Consider the following 12,412-nt stretch of genomic DNA (forward strand, 5'->3'; position numbering starts at 1 on the left):
TATAGGATGAAAACATTTAGGCTGGAGAAGACCTGTAAGATCATCCAGTTCAACCATTAATCCAGTACTGCCCAGTCCACCAATAGACCACGTCCCTCAGCATTATATCTACATGGCTTTTTATTCTGTCCAGGGATGAAGACTCCACCACTGCCCTGGGGAGCCACTTCCAGGGCTTGACAACTCTTTTGGGGAAGAAATCGTTCCTTATGTCCAAACTAAACCTTCCCTTACACAACTTAAGGCTGTTTCCTCTTGTTCTAGTGCTTGTTACTGGGGAGAAGAGACCAACATCCACCTGGCTCCAACCTTCTTTTTTTTGTAGAGAGTCAGAAGGTCTCTCCTCCTTTTCTCCAGCCTCCTTTTCTCCAGCTTCCTTTTCTCCAGCCTCCTTTTCTCCAGCCAAAACAACCCCAGTTCCCTCAGCTGCTCCTCACAAGACTTGTGCTCTAGACCCTTTGCCAGCTTCCTGGCCCTTCTGTGGACTCAGTCCAGCACCTCAATGTCCTTCTTGGAGTGAGGGGCCCAAAACTGAATCCAGTACTCAAGGTGCGTGTACAGGGGACAACCACTGCCCTCATCCTGTTTGTCACACTATTGTTGATCCAGGTCAGGATGCTGTTGGCCTTCTTGGCCACCTGGGCACACCCTGGCTCATGTTCAGCTGGCTGTTGACCAACACCTCCAGGTCCTTTTCCACTGGGCAGCTTTCCATCCACTCTTCTTGAAGATGTTATGTTAGAGTAGAAGTCTAAAGAAGAAATAACTTCCCTGTTTGACTTCTACTTTCACTCTTCTTTCATTATTTTCAGGCTATATGACGGAAAAATGATATCTTGGCTGTGTGTCTTTACTTGTTTTTAAAGTCTGTGGTTCTATTTGGAAAAGTTTTGTCTTCCAAAAGACCAGTAAGAGTTTGGGGAAAAATAGCCTACCCTGATTCTCTATGGCCTCCCACATCTGCTTCAAATTTGCAGTAAGAGGAGAGTTAAGATGTGTCATACAGGTTATGAACACAGCAGATACGTATGTCCATACATGCAGAAGCCTTAAACCTTTTGGATTCAGTTACATGAGGCTAATGAGAAGCACATCACTATTTGTTGTAATGGTTTCCACTTGCAAAGAACCTGCATTTATGAAACCCACCCTCTGTTAGCTGCCTGCAAGTAAAATTCAGCAGAACTGAGGGGCTGTGTTTAGAGGTGCCAGAATTTGGTATTATCTTTAGAACCAGCAGTGGAAAGGCTACAACCTCTTTAAGGCAAAGAGAGTTAAAAAGAAGCAAGCCAAACTTTTCAAAGGAAATTATGAGTATTAATGTACAGTTATTGCACCCTTCTGACAGGAGGTAATTCCCAAAGACTCTCCAGGGAGTCCTGGTGGACAATTTCACCATGAGCCAGCAATGTGCTCCTGTGGACAAGGAGGCAAATGGTCTCCTGAGGTGCATTAAGATTGTGACCAGCAGGTTGAGGGAAGTTGCCCTCCCTCCTACTTTCCCCCAGTGAGGCCACATATGGAGTATTGTGTCCAGTTCTAGGCTCCCTAGTTCAAGAGAGACAGGGAACTTGTGGAGACAGTCCAGCAGAGGCTACAAAGATGCTGAGTGGTCTGGAGCGTCTCTGTTATGAGGAAAGGTTGAGTGGCCTGGGGCTGTTTAGCCTACAGAAGAGCACCCTGCGAGGAGAGCTGGTCAGTGCTCAGCAAGAGCTAAAAGGTGGGGGGAAAGAGGATGGGGCCAGACTCTTTTCAGTGGTGCCCAGGGACAGGAAAAGGGGGGATGAGCACAAGCTGGAACCCAGGAGATTCCATCTGAACAGGAACTGCTTCTTTGCAGTGAGGGTGCTGGAGCCCTGGAGCAGGCTGCCCAGAGAGGTTGTGGAGTCTCCTCTGGAGAGATTCCAAACCCTCCTGGACACTATGATTATGGGCAACCTGCTGTGGGTGCCCCTGCTTTAGCAGAGGGGTTGGACTGGATGATCTCCAGAGGTCCCTTCCAACCCCCACCAGTCTGGATTCTGTCTAATATTTGCAGTGTTTAATTAAAAATTGGCAGTAGTAACACACACTTAGAAATCTTCTGTCTCCATTGCCACCTCCATTGGAGCTGATTGGAAAGATGGATTGTGTGCCTCAGGTTCCCAGTCATTCTGAATTTGTTTTTCGGTATTGATTATAGAATTCGATCTTCGGGCAGACGTGAGGTAGTGCAATCAAACCAGGTTGTTTACAGCACCCAGCAGCGGGTCTGTTGGGGCAGCACATTTAGAAAGTCACGGCAAGTGGTTTCAAAGAGAGCTGACAGATCATCACAATGTTTATCATTGTTACAGTCTCGGTGGGAGTCTGGGTTAATCTAATTAACATAACAGTGGGAACACAATGACAATAACAATTAGCAGCACTAAAGAACTCTTTATTATGTAGCCAGTGAGACTGGCTGGAAAAGAGAGACACTGTAGTGAATGCAGAAGTGGAGAACTGCTCAGGGGTGATTAATAGGTCAAAGAAGCTGGGTTTTTTTGTACTCATAACATTATCTGGGATATTTTTCCACAAGACATTTCTCTAAGCACATGCTTTAGCTAATTGCCCTCCATGTTTAGTGCCTCTGAAATGAGTAATTGAGCAACAGAGCTTTGGTCCACTGAGTCCTACCTGAGTGAGATGTAGAAAGGGAGCTAAAGGTGGGGGTCTGGATTTCTGCCTGGATCCCAAGCTGTAATAGTAAGCTGCAGTACAATTTGAATCTGAGCTTAGAAGGGTAAGGAAGGGAAATGCTGTCAGGTATGACATGACAGATTGAATCAAAAAAACTAAAACTGGATTGGAAGTTCTTAAAAGCAGATTCATTAATTTGGGGTCTGTCATTGGGAGTTTTTAGAACTCTTTCACACACAACTTTGGTATAAAAAAATCATAGGGAAGGAAGGAACCAGGTGTGAGAAATCTGATGTCTTTGTCCCATGAGCCACAAAAATCAGGGTTTTTTTGGTAATAATTTAGCAACACTAGAGAGCACTTTCATGAAGAAAGTTAAAACAAACCTACTTCAAACCCTGGAAACAATTTAAAGAATACTGTTTGAAGGGAGTTCCAGGCATCACTAAGCTAAGTCGTAGTGGGAGGAAACTGGCCATAGATACCAAGACTTTTACCATAGTAAAGAGTAAGCATACCATAGTAAGAGAAAGCATTGTCAGGAGCTTTGCTGTGTTCTTTTGCATTCTTTACAGAAGTGCCTACTGTGTTTCGGGAACAGCTATGATGAGATTAATCATAAAGGTGGTGGTTTCAATTCATGAAACTTTGTGGGTTCCTTTTCCTACTACTTTCAGTGGTTTATTTTGCAGAAGTCTAGTGGGTTGGTATGCAGCAAGAGGAGGGGGAGAGGGATGGCCTAAATCACAGGACCACAGGATCCCACCAAGGAGGGGGTTGGAAGAAACCTCTGGGGGTCATCCAGTCCAACCCCCCTGGTAAAGCAGGGTCACCCACAGCAGCTTACCCTGGATCACAATGTCCAAATAGGTTTGGAATCTCTCCAGAGAAGATGACTCCACAACCTCTCTGGGCAGCCTGCTCTGTCACCCTCACAGCAAAGAAGTTTTCCCTTGTGTTTAGGTGGAACATCCTGGGTTCCAGTTTGTAGCCCTTTCTCCTTGTCCTGTCCCTGGGCACCACTGAAAAGAGTCTGGCTCCATCCTCATGCCCCTGACCCTTTAGCTCTTGTTGAGCACTGATCAGATCCTCTCTCAGGCTGCTTCTGCAGGCTAAACAGTCCCAGGTCTCTCAGCCTTTCCTCATCAGAGCAGTGCACCAGTCTTCTCAGAACCTTTGTAGCCTCCACTGGAGTCTCTCCAGTAGATCCCTGTCTCTCTAGCACAAGTATAGGAATAGATTTCACAAACTTCAAGTCTTAGTGTGTGCCCTGGTCCTAAACACTTCCCTCCAGCAGGAGCAGTTGCAGCCACACTATCCTATTACTCACTGCATTTAAGTTTCCAGAAAGCAGCTGAAAACAAAATTTTAATGTACTTCCTGGTGAAATAGTTTGCAAGAATATTGTGTAGCCATTGATCAGAGAATAACCAAACAGGTCACAGATTTTCCAAAGGCACCTACAGAAAATGAATGGCCGGTGTCTGCGATTTTTTACTGAAAACAGGAATCTGCTTCTCATCCCCAGCCTACAAGTAAAAAAACCTGAAATGTGTAGATCAAATACTATAAACACTGCACAGCATTAGCCAAAAGTCAAAGCATTCTTTCTGTTTTTCTCAAAGACATAATTTCTTTCCTTAGTCTCTTGCAGCTTTCTGATAACAAACCAACAAAAATATGATAAAAAGAAGTCTTGAAACACTGAGCAGGGCTGAGGAAGCAGTGTGGATGGCTTGACAGTGTGTAAAAAAAGAAAATGGGGAGGAAGGAAACAGAGGAGAAAGTGGTTTGGCAATCAGCCCATGAGAGCAGAATGCAGAAATATGGCGATTAAGTGCTAGCCCCATATCCTTTCCTCTTGCATGGATTCTTAAACTCCTCAGGTTTTGTGCACCCTTCCTTGTTTTTTGTGGGATCAGGATCATAGATTTCATCTACAGATGAAGAAGTGGTTTCATTCTCTCTCACACCAGGGGAATAGGACCCATACGTGGCGTAAATTTTCTGTCTCAGCACTGCTGTTTCAGATTGTTTTAATCTCAGCTGGACGACTCGAGAACCTGCTCTTAGTAGACAGAGGTCAAGTCACACCTCTGTGAACTTCCTCTGCTGCAGATACAATGGGCCTTCTGTGCAAAACACATTTCGAACAGAGACACAGAATCTGTCTGATTTTTCTTGCCTCTGCTGGGTGCAGGGACAATTACTGCTACATGGATACTGCTACCTTACTACAGGGAGTAGCAAGAGTGCTGAAGGTTGTATGATGGTGGTGAGGATGCAGCAATTCTCAAAGAGATTTGCTTGAACTTCAGTTGAACTCTATGAGGGAAAAGTAGAATCATAGAATCATTTTGGTTGGAAAAGACCCTTAAGACCAAGTCCAACATTTAACCTAGCACTGCCAGGTCACCACTAAACCATGTCCCTCAGCACCACATCTACATGGCTTTTCAATCCCTCCAGGCATGGGGACTCCACCACTGCCCTGGGCAGCCTGTTACAGGCCTTGACAACCCTTTTGTGAAAGAAATTCTTCCTAATGTCCAACCTAAACCTCCCCTGGAGCAAACTGAGGATGTTTCCTATTGCTTATAACTTTAAGACCAACCCCGAACTGGTCCCAACCTCCTTTCAGGGAATTGTATAGAGCAATGAGGTCTCCTCTCAGCCTCCTTTTCTTCAGGCTGAACAACCCCAGTCACCTCAGCTGCTCTTCACCAGTCCTGTTCTCCAGACCCTTCACCAGCTTTTTTGCCCTTCTCGGGACCAGCTCCAGCACTTCAATGTCCTCAGAGCAAGGGGCCCAAAGAGAAGAGGTAGAGAGATTACTTTGAGGAGGTAAAGCCACTAATACCTGCTCAGTGCATTTTGTGGCATGGGTAATTGTTAATAGACCAGAGACAACCAATAGAGAGGTGGACCATGGTCGGTTGAGGATTCTGGGGAGAACTTTTCTTTGTAAAGAAATCTAATTGCCTCTTCATTAATGAAGCTAAGGTTGCCTGGGAGCCTTTCGAAATGTAATGGGTGGCCACAGCCTAGGTATCTGAAAAACAGGGAGGTAAGATTTACTGGGTCAGGAGGGACTTTTGTCCTGAAAGACCTTACAGAGGAGGAAGAGGATGTTTTAGGGGATTCTCTGTAACCAGAACATCCTGCACAAAGTAAAGGTGCAGGAGAGGGCGCCAGATAGCAAGGAGTAATTTCTGGTGAGCTAGCATCTCCACAAAATAGGAAGAGGACAAATAGTTTTAAGTTTGGGCCAAGGTTATTTTACATAACCTCAGAGAGTTCGAGCTGAGCACCCATGGTTTTGTTAGCCAGTGCATTCAGTATTCACTATAGCAGCCAGGATATAGGAATAGCCACTGGACATCTGTCATTCGTGTCAGCAACTCCAGCCCTTGACCAGTCAGAAGTATCATTTTTATCATCTTTATCACTCCTCTGTAATTAGATGTGTGAGAGCAAACTGAGTGGCAAGTGCAGAGCTTCCTTTATTGTCGTTGTGTCACACTAGTGCTCCAGTTACAGCCATGGGACATCCCTCTGCAGTGTTCTAGTTTCTTCACAGGTAGAAAATTCCCTTACAGAGCCTCTAAGTTGATACAGTTGGTGCTGGGCTGTCTGTGCTCCCAGAATATTGAACTAACCAGCATGCAACTAGCTTACAGGTTCATCTCTTTTTATTCTCAGGGCTGTAGCAGAGCAAGGTGCCTGCTCTTTGCGCACAGCATGGACATTCAGGACACAGAAGACTGTCAGACCCCCTTTTGCAATAGAAAATCCAACGTTTACTTGAACTGCAATGTGTGACAGCTACTTACACCAACATCATCCTCAAATGTAGAATGCTTCCTAGAAACACTTTCAGCTTGGTGGACTTTCACAGCCCACCTATTTGTACAGGTTGCCTGCTGATGCAAACTTTTCACTGAGCTACCTTTAAATTCACATATTCAAACTTCAATCCTATTTCACTGCTGTGACAGCCTATTGGCAAGAAGACCTTTGTGCCCCACTAGTGAAAATCTTCATGAGCTGTCTTTGTGTCTTTCCACCGTCAATACCTCCCTAATAGCTGCAATTACGTAGCACTTTTCCTCACCATCCCTTGCAGATACAGAATCACAGAATCCCAGCATGATGGGGGTTGGAAGGGACCACTGGAGATCATCTAGGCTGGTCCTGCTGCTAAAGCAGGGTCACCCACACCAGCTTGCCCAGGATCACAGTGTCCAGCTGGGTTTGGAATCTCTCTAGAGAACGAGACTCCACAACCTCTCTGGGCAGTTGCTCCATGGCTCCAGCACCCTCACAGCAGAGAATTTTCTCCTCCTGTTCAGATGGAACCTCCTGAGTTCCAGTTTGTGCCTGTTGCCCCTTGTCCTGACACTGGGCACCATTGAAAAGAGTCTGGCCCCATCCTTTTGCCCCCCACCCTGTAGATATTGGTAAGACAGGTATTTGTTACACACATTTAAACACAGCAGACAAAGCTGTTGTTTGCATAACTAATTCTAATGACAACTGCCCTTGATAGTGACCAGAGTTAAGGTTGGTGCTCTATATATAATTTCATGTATATGAACTTCAGTTTATCTTTCTTTGTTTTGAGAGGATTTTCCTCAAGGCAGAACACTGGAATGGCTCAAAATACCACTGGGCACTGAGAAAACCTTTCTTTGTTGTTGATTGTTTTGGTCTGTGGGCTAACAATGGAAGCAATGCCTTCAGCTGAAGCCAGCAGCCAAGTGGCTAGCAGCGATAAAGAGAAGGAAGGAGGAGCAAGTGAGAGTTTGACCTCACCACCTTTGTTTAGATTGCTGATTCTTTTGAGCATTTCCTCTTTTTATTCTGTCAAATATGTGGGGAAAGAGAAGGGATCTGCAGCCAAACCATTCTGCCTGCTTATTCCATAATCTAAACATTTTTTATTGTCTCTTTCTTTTCTGGCAGTTGTTTAAATAGCTATAGAAATAGTCCAGAGAAAAGGGGACTAGAGGCTAAAATTCTGCAAGATTTTGTTCTGGGCAGCATGCCAAGTAACAGGTAATTGTTGGCAGGGCTAGGAGGTTGGTTTGCATTCTGGTTTCAGTCTGCAGTATGAGAGCCTGCAAAAGGAGGGTTGAAAACAGGCCTTCAGGCAGTGGCTGGGGCCTTTACAGATGCATTAGACCATACAGGCAAAGTCCTCGAAGAACTTAATTTTCAAATGAGGTGGGGGTGGCTGTTGTAGAACATTAACACATTGATTGCAGCCTCCTGCACACTTTGTGTTCCTTGGTTCTCTGGTACTTGACAGAGTACCTAAAGACTGCCCAGTATTGTTCAGTACTTACAGAGGCTGTGCAAAATGGAATGAAAGATTCAGAGGAAAACCAGCCTTCAGGTAGTTCAGTGTTGAAATATCCAGTGTGACATCAGAACTAAAACAAGGCCACTGCTCTTTCTTCTGTTGGTTATTTAGATAGGCAATTACTGGTTTGCATATCATAGAATGGCTTAGGTTGGAAGGGACTTTTTAGATTATGTACTACAACCTCCCTGCCATGGATAAGGGACACCTCTCAACTAGACTTGGTCGCCCAAGGCCTCACTCAGTCTAGCCTTAAACAACTCCAGGGAGGGGGCATCCACACCCACTCTGGGCAACCTGTTCCATGGTCTCACCACCCTGATACTGAAGAAAGGCATCTCTATAAATACATCAAGGGAAAACAACTTCCTTCAAGGAGAAATTCTGTCTGGATGTAAGTGAAAAAAAAAAAAATCACCGTGAGAATAATTAAACATTGGAAGAGGTTGCCAGGGAAGTGGTAAGATTTCCCTCCCTGGAAATATTCAAGACTTGGCTTGGCAGAGCCCTAGACAAGCTAAGTCAATGGCCCTGCTTCCAGCAGAAGTTTGGACCAGATGGTCTCCAGAAGTCCCTTCCAACCGAGATTTTTCTGTGTTCTATGATAATGCTTCTGATCATCATGTTTCAAAGTTGGGATAACAGAAGAATGTTGTTATTTTCTGTCATGTCAGGCAAATGAGGATTCCAGTGCCTGCGGAAATACTGTCTTTGTTATGAAATAGAAAAGGAAGGAAGAGCAATGGCTGCATTTCACTTGCAACCCACTGTAGTCCAACCCAATCTGATAAAGCTGAACTGCATAGATAACAGGAGAATATAGGTTTCTGTTGAGCATCATTGGAAAAGTAATAAAATGAGTTTGTTTTTTGATTATGTTTTGTTTTTTTCTAGAGAGGGCTGCTTTAATGCACTAAATATACCAGTAGGTTCAGTAGAGTACAGCAAAACAGCTGGACTTGCCATGATGGATGTGTATGTGAAAGTAAGCAAGTTCTAAGATGAGTGTGATGCTTTCCTGTAAAAGCCAAATAAATACTGACATTTAAATTGCTTTGAAAAAAACAAACAAACAATAGACTTACTAGTGACTTGATAGAGTTTATCAATTTTAAGTAGATCACTGTTATATAAAAATGTTCAATTTAGAGCAAAAGGAGATCACAGAATCAAAGCATCTTTTGATTTGCAGGGACCTTTAAAGGTCATCTGGTCCAACCCCCCTGCAGTCAGCAGGGACATCTGCAACTAGAGCAGGTTGCTCAGAGTCCCAGACAACCTGACCTGGAACGGTTCCAGAGATGAGATATCTACCACCTCTTTGGACAACCTGGGACAGGGTATCACCACCCTCAGTGTCAACAGTTTCTCCCTTCTCTCTAGTCTTATCTCCCTCTTTTTGTTTAAATCATCACCTCTTGTCCTGTCACAAGAGGCTCTGCTCAAAAGTGTGTTGCCAGCTTTCTTGCAGGTCCCCTTTAAGTACTGGAAGGCCACAAGAAGGTCTCTGTGCATCAGTGCCTAGCTAATTTACATTTGCTCTCCTAAAGGATGATGACAAGCTGTGTCCAGATATCACTACCCAAATAATTAATGGTAATAATTAACTGCTAAGATTCTTGCTTCCCATTTCACCATGAGATGCTCTTTGCCATTTATATACCCACCAGCATCACCTGGGCAGCTCCTACACCAGTGACAAAGACATCATGCCACAGCATGTCCTGGAATGGGGGAAGTGCCCTGTGCATATGCTGGTATGATGTCCTTCTTTTGTCTGAGCAAATTCTTGTGTGACTGCAGATAAGCTGGGAGAGGAGCATGAGGCTAACAGGATTACAAGGATCAGTGGGTACCTCATCCACTGACGTGATTAGCTCATTGTCCTTTGTTGTGAAGGCTTCTTGCTGTGTGGCTTTCCCATGGCAGAAGCTGGACTTGGGTGGATGGAACTTAATGAGCAGAAAACTTATAAATGTCTTGGGATCCAGGTACTGTGAACTGTGTTAGGCTTTTCATAAAGTTATGTAGAAAGAAAATGAAGCAAGCGAGACAATCACTTCTGAGAGAGGGGGAAAAGGACCAAACATCCAAACTATTCAGCTTTCTGTTGTCTATCTCCTTCTGAACTCTTGCATCCCATTCAATGTGCAAGATGGTTGAGCAAATCCCATTTCAATCACCACATATGCCTTCTTGGATAGGCTCCCAGTGGGAAGCTTCTCTGTGGAAAATGGAGACTTGGAACAGGAAGGCTGTGTTTAAACCCTGTGCTTAGTCTTAATGAACATACTCAGAATAAAAAGCAACCAAAACCATCTGTGCCCAGCAGAAGCAAATCCAGATGTGGTGGGGATTTAGTCTTCTCCTTTCTTAGTCGTGCCTGCAGGATCATTCAGCTTCTGCAGCACATGGCTGCTGTGCTTTTGAAGGGTAGTTAATAAAACACAAACAGCAGCTCACTTGGGAAGAAAGTTTTGGTCATATCTTGGTTAATCAAATGGAAACAGAACTTCTTACTCCTCTACGTAGAGTCAAACTACAATTTACTTAATTAAGAAGAAAAAAATGACAGGTCTAATTCCTAACTTTTGATGTCTTGCTTCACTAAAGTCTGTTCAAAGACAGTGGGATGCCATGAGCCTTCCTCTGTTACCTGAGATGAGAGCCTTTAACGCTGCATCCTGCATATCCTAGAATCCCAGCACAGTGGGGGTCAGAAGGGACCTCTGGAGACTGTCCAGTCCAACCCCCCTGCTAAAGCAGGGTCACTCACAGCAGCTTGCCCAGGATCACAATGTCCAGGTAGATTTGGAATCTCTCCAGAGAAGGAGACTCCCTCTCAGCAAAGAAGTTTTTCTTCATGTTCACATGAAACTTCCTGTGTTCTAGTTCGTACCCCTTGCTCCTTGTCTTAACAACCTCACCCTACAAACTCATTTCCATCACTTATGAAGGTTTTTCTTTCTGTCTTCCCAAGCAGATGTGGCTGCCCATTTGAGTCAGTAAAGAATCCATCAGATCTCCAACAGACAAAATTTTACCCTGGATTTTCTGCCGAGATCAGCAGGCTGAGCTGTGCCTTCTCATTTGCTCCCTTGTGTGAGCACCAGGCACTGGGAAGTGCAGTCAGCTGTGGTTTTGTTTACTGGTTTCACTCCATTTCAAGGTGAAGGTACAAATCAACGTGTCTTGTTTGACACTGAGGAAGCATGCTTTAACAATTAATTTGCAAAGGCCTGCATGTTAGCTGCTGTGACATGAATGTCCTGACTAATTAAAGTACAGTCCCTAATGGCAGCTGAGCAGGAGCAATCACCCCTAGCTGTGTTGTTCAACACATTTCATAACCTAGTGACTAAGCAGAGAAGTAAATGGTGTTGAAATTCACCATATGTTTTGGGTATTTAGTAAACAAGAAAAGTTCAACATATTTTGATTTACGTGTATACAAAACCCTGTAATTACTTGGCCACTGGAACAGGTAAATGGAGTATGAAACGGCTAGAGGTGATTCTAAGATCTAGGATTCCTTAACTGATAGGATATAAAATCAAGAATCACATCCTAAAGAGCCTGGATGTCACATCCCTACTCAGAGGCTTCATTCCTTTCCCATGCACTTAGTCCCATATCATGTCCTAACAACTGGAGTTTCCCCCTTTCTGATACCCCTTTGTTTTGAGTTTGTTGCACCTCTTTACTTCTCTGTTCTTCTCCTTCCATCATTACCCCCCAAGCCTTCCAAAAGCAGTCTCCAGCTTCAAAGAATCACAAGGCAGACACCAAAAGAACAAGCTTAAAACAGGATTCCTGACATGGCAGATGACAGAGCCAACAAGTCTTCAGTAAAACCAGAGAGGGAAAGAGAAAAGACCAAGGGAAGAAGTGAAGACTAAGGAATTGTCATCACAGGGCTTGAAGAGAAATTATTTCAGAGTTAAGGTAAGATGAAGTTGCTTGTTCTTGTGGGGTTACTCCAACAGAGGATTTTTCTCCTTAAGTACCCATGTGTGCAGAGTGTTTTTCCTGCTCCACAGGCATTGTCTCAAGCTGTACTTGAAGAGACTCTTTATTTGTAATAAATCCATTCTGGAATCTGTTTTTGAAATGCAGCTTGGTAATATTCCCCGAGTACTAAGAGCTTGCATATTGTGTTACAAAGAATATAACTTGGTCAGAATGTATTTGAAAGGTTTTGTTTGTACTCTGTGGAAACTGGGAACCTAGGACACAGTGAAGGGCCCCTACAAACAGGAAAGAAAGGAAGATCCCTTCTCTCAAGTGTATACTATTAGCACTGTGCTGTCCTCCTAATTTGGGAGAAGAAATTCTATGAAAGCAGCATTCTTGTGCCTTCTTCACAGGAAGGGTTCTCAGGCA

The sequence above is a fragment of the Indicator indicator genome, chromosome 10 (genome assembly GCF_027791375.1).
Source record: "Indicator indicator isolate 239-I01 chromosome 10, UM_Iind_1.1, whole genome shotgun sequence".
NCBI classification, from domain to species: Eukaryota; Metazoa; Chordata; class Aves; order Piciformes; family Indicatoridae; genus Indicator; species Indicator indicator.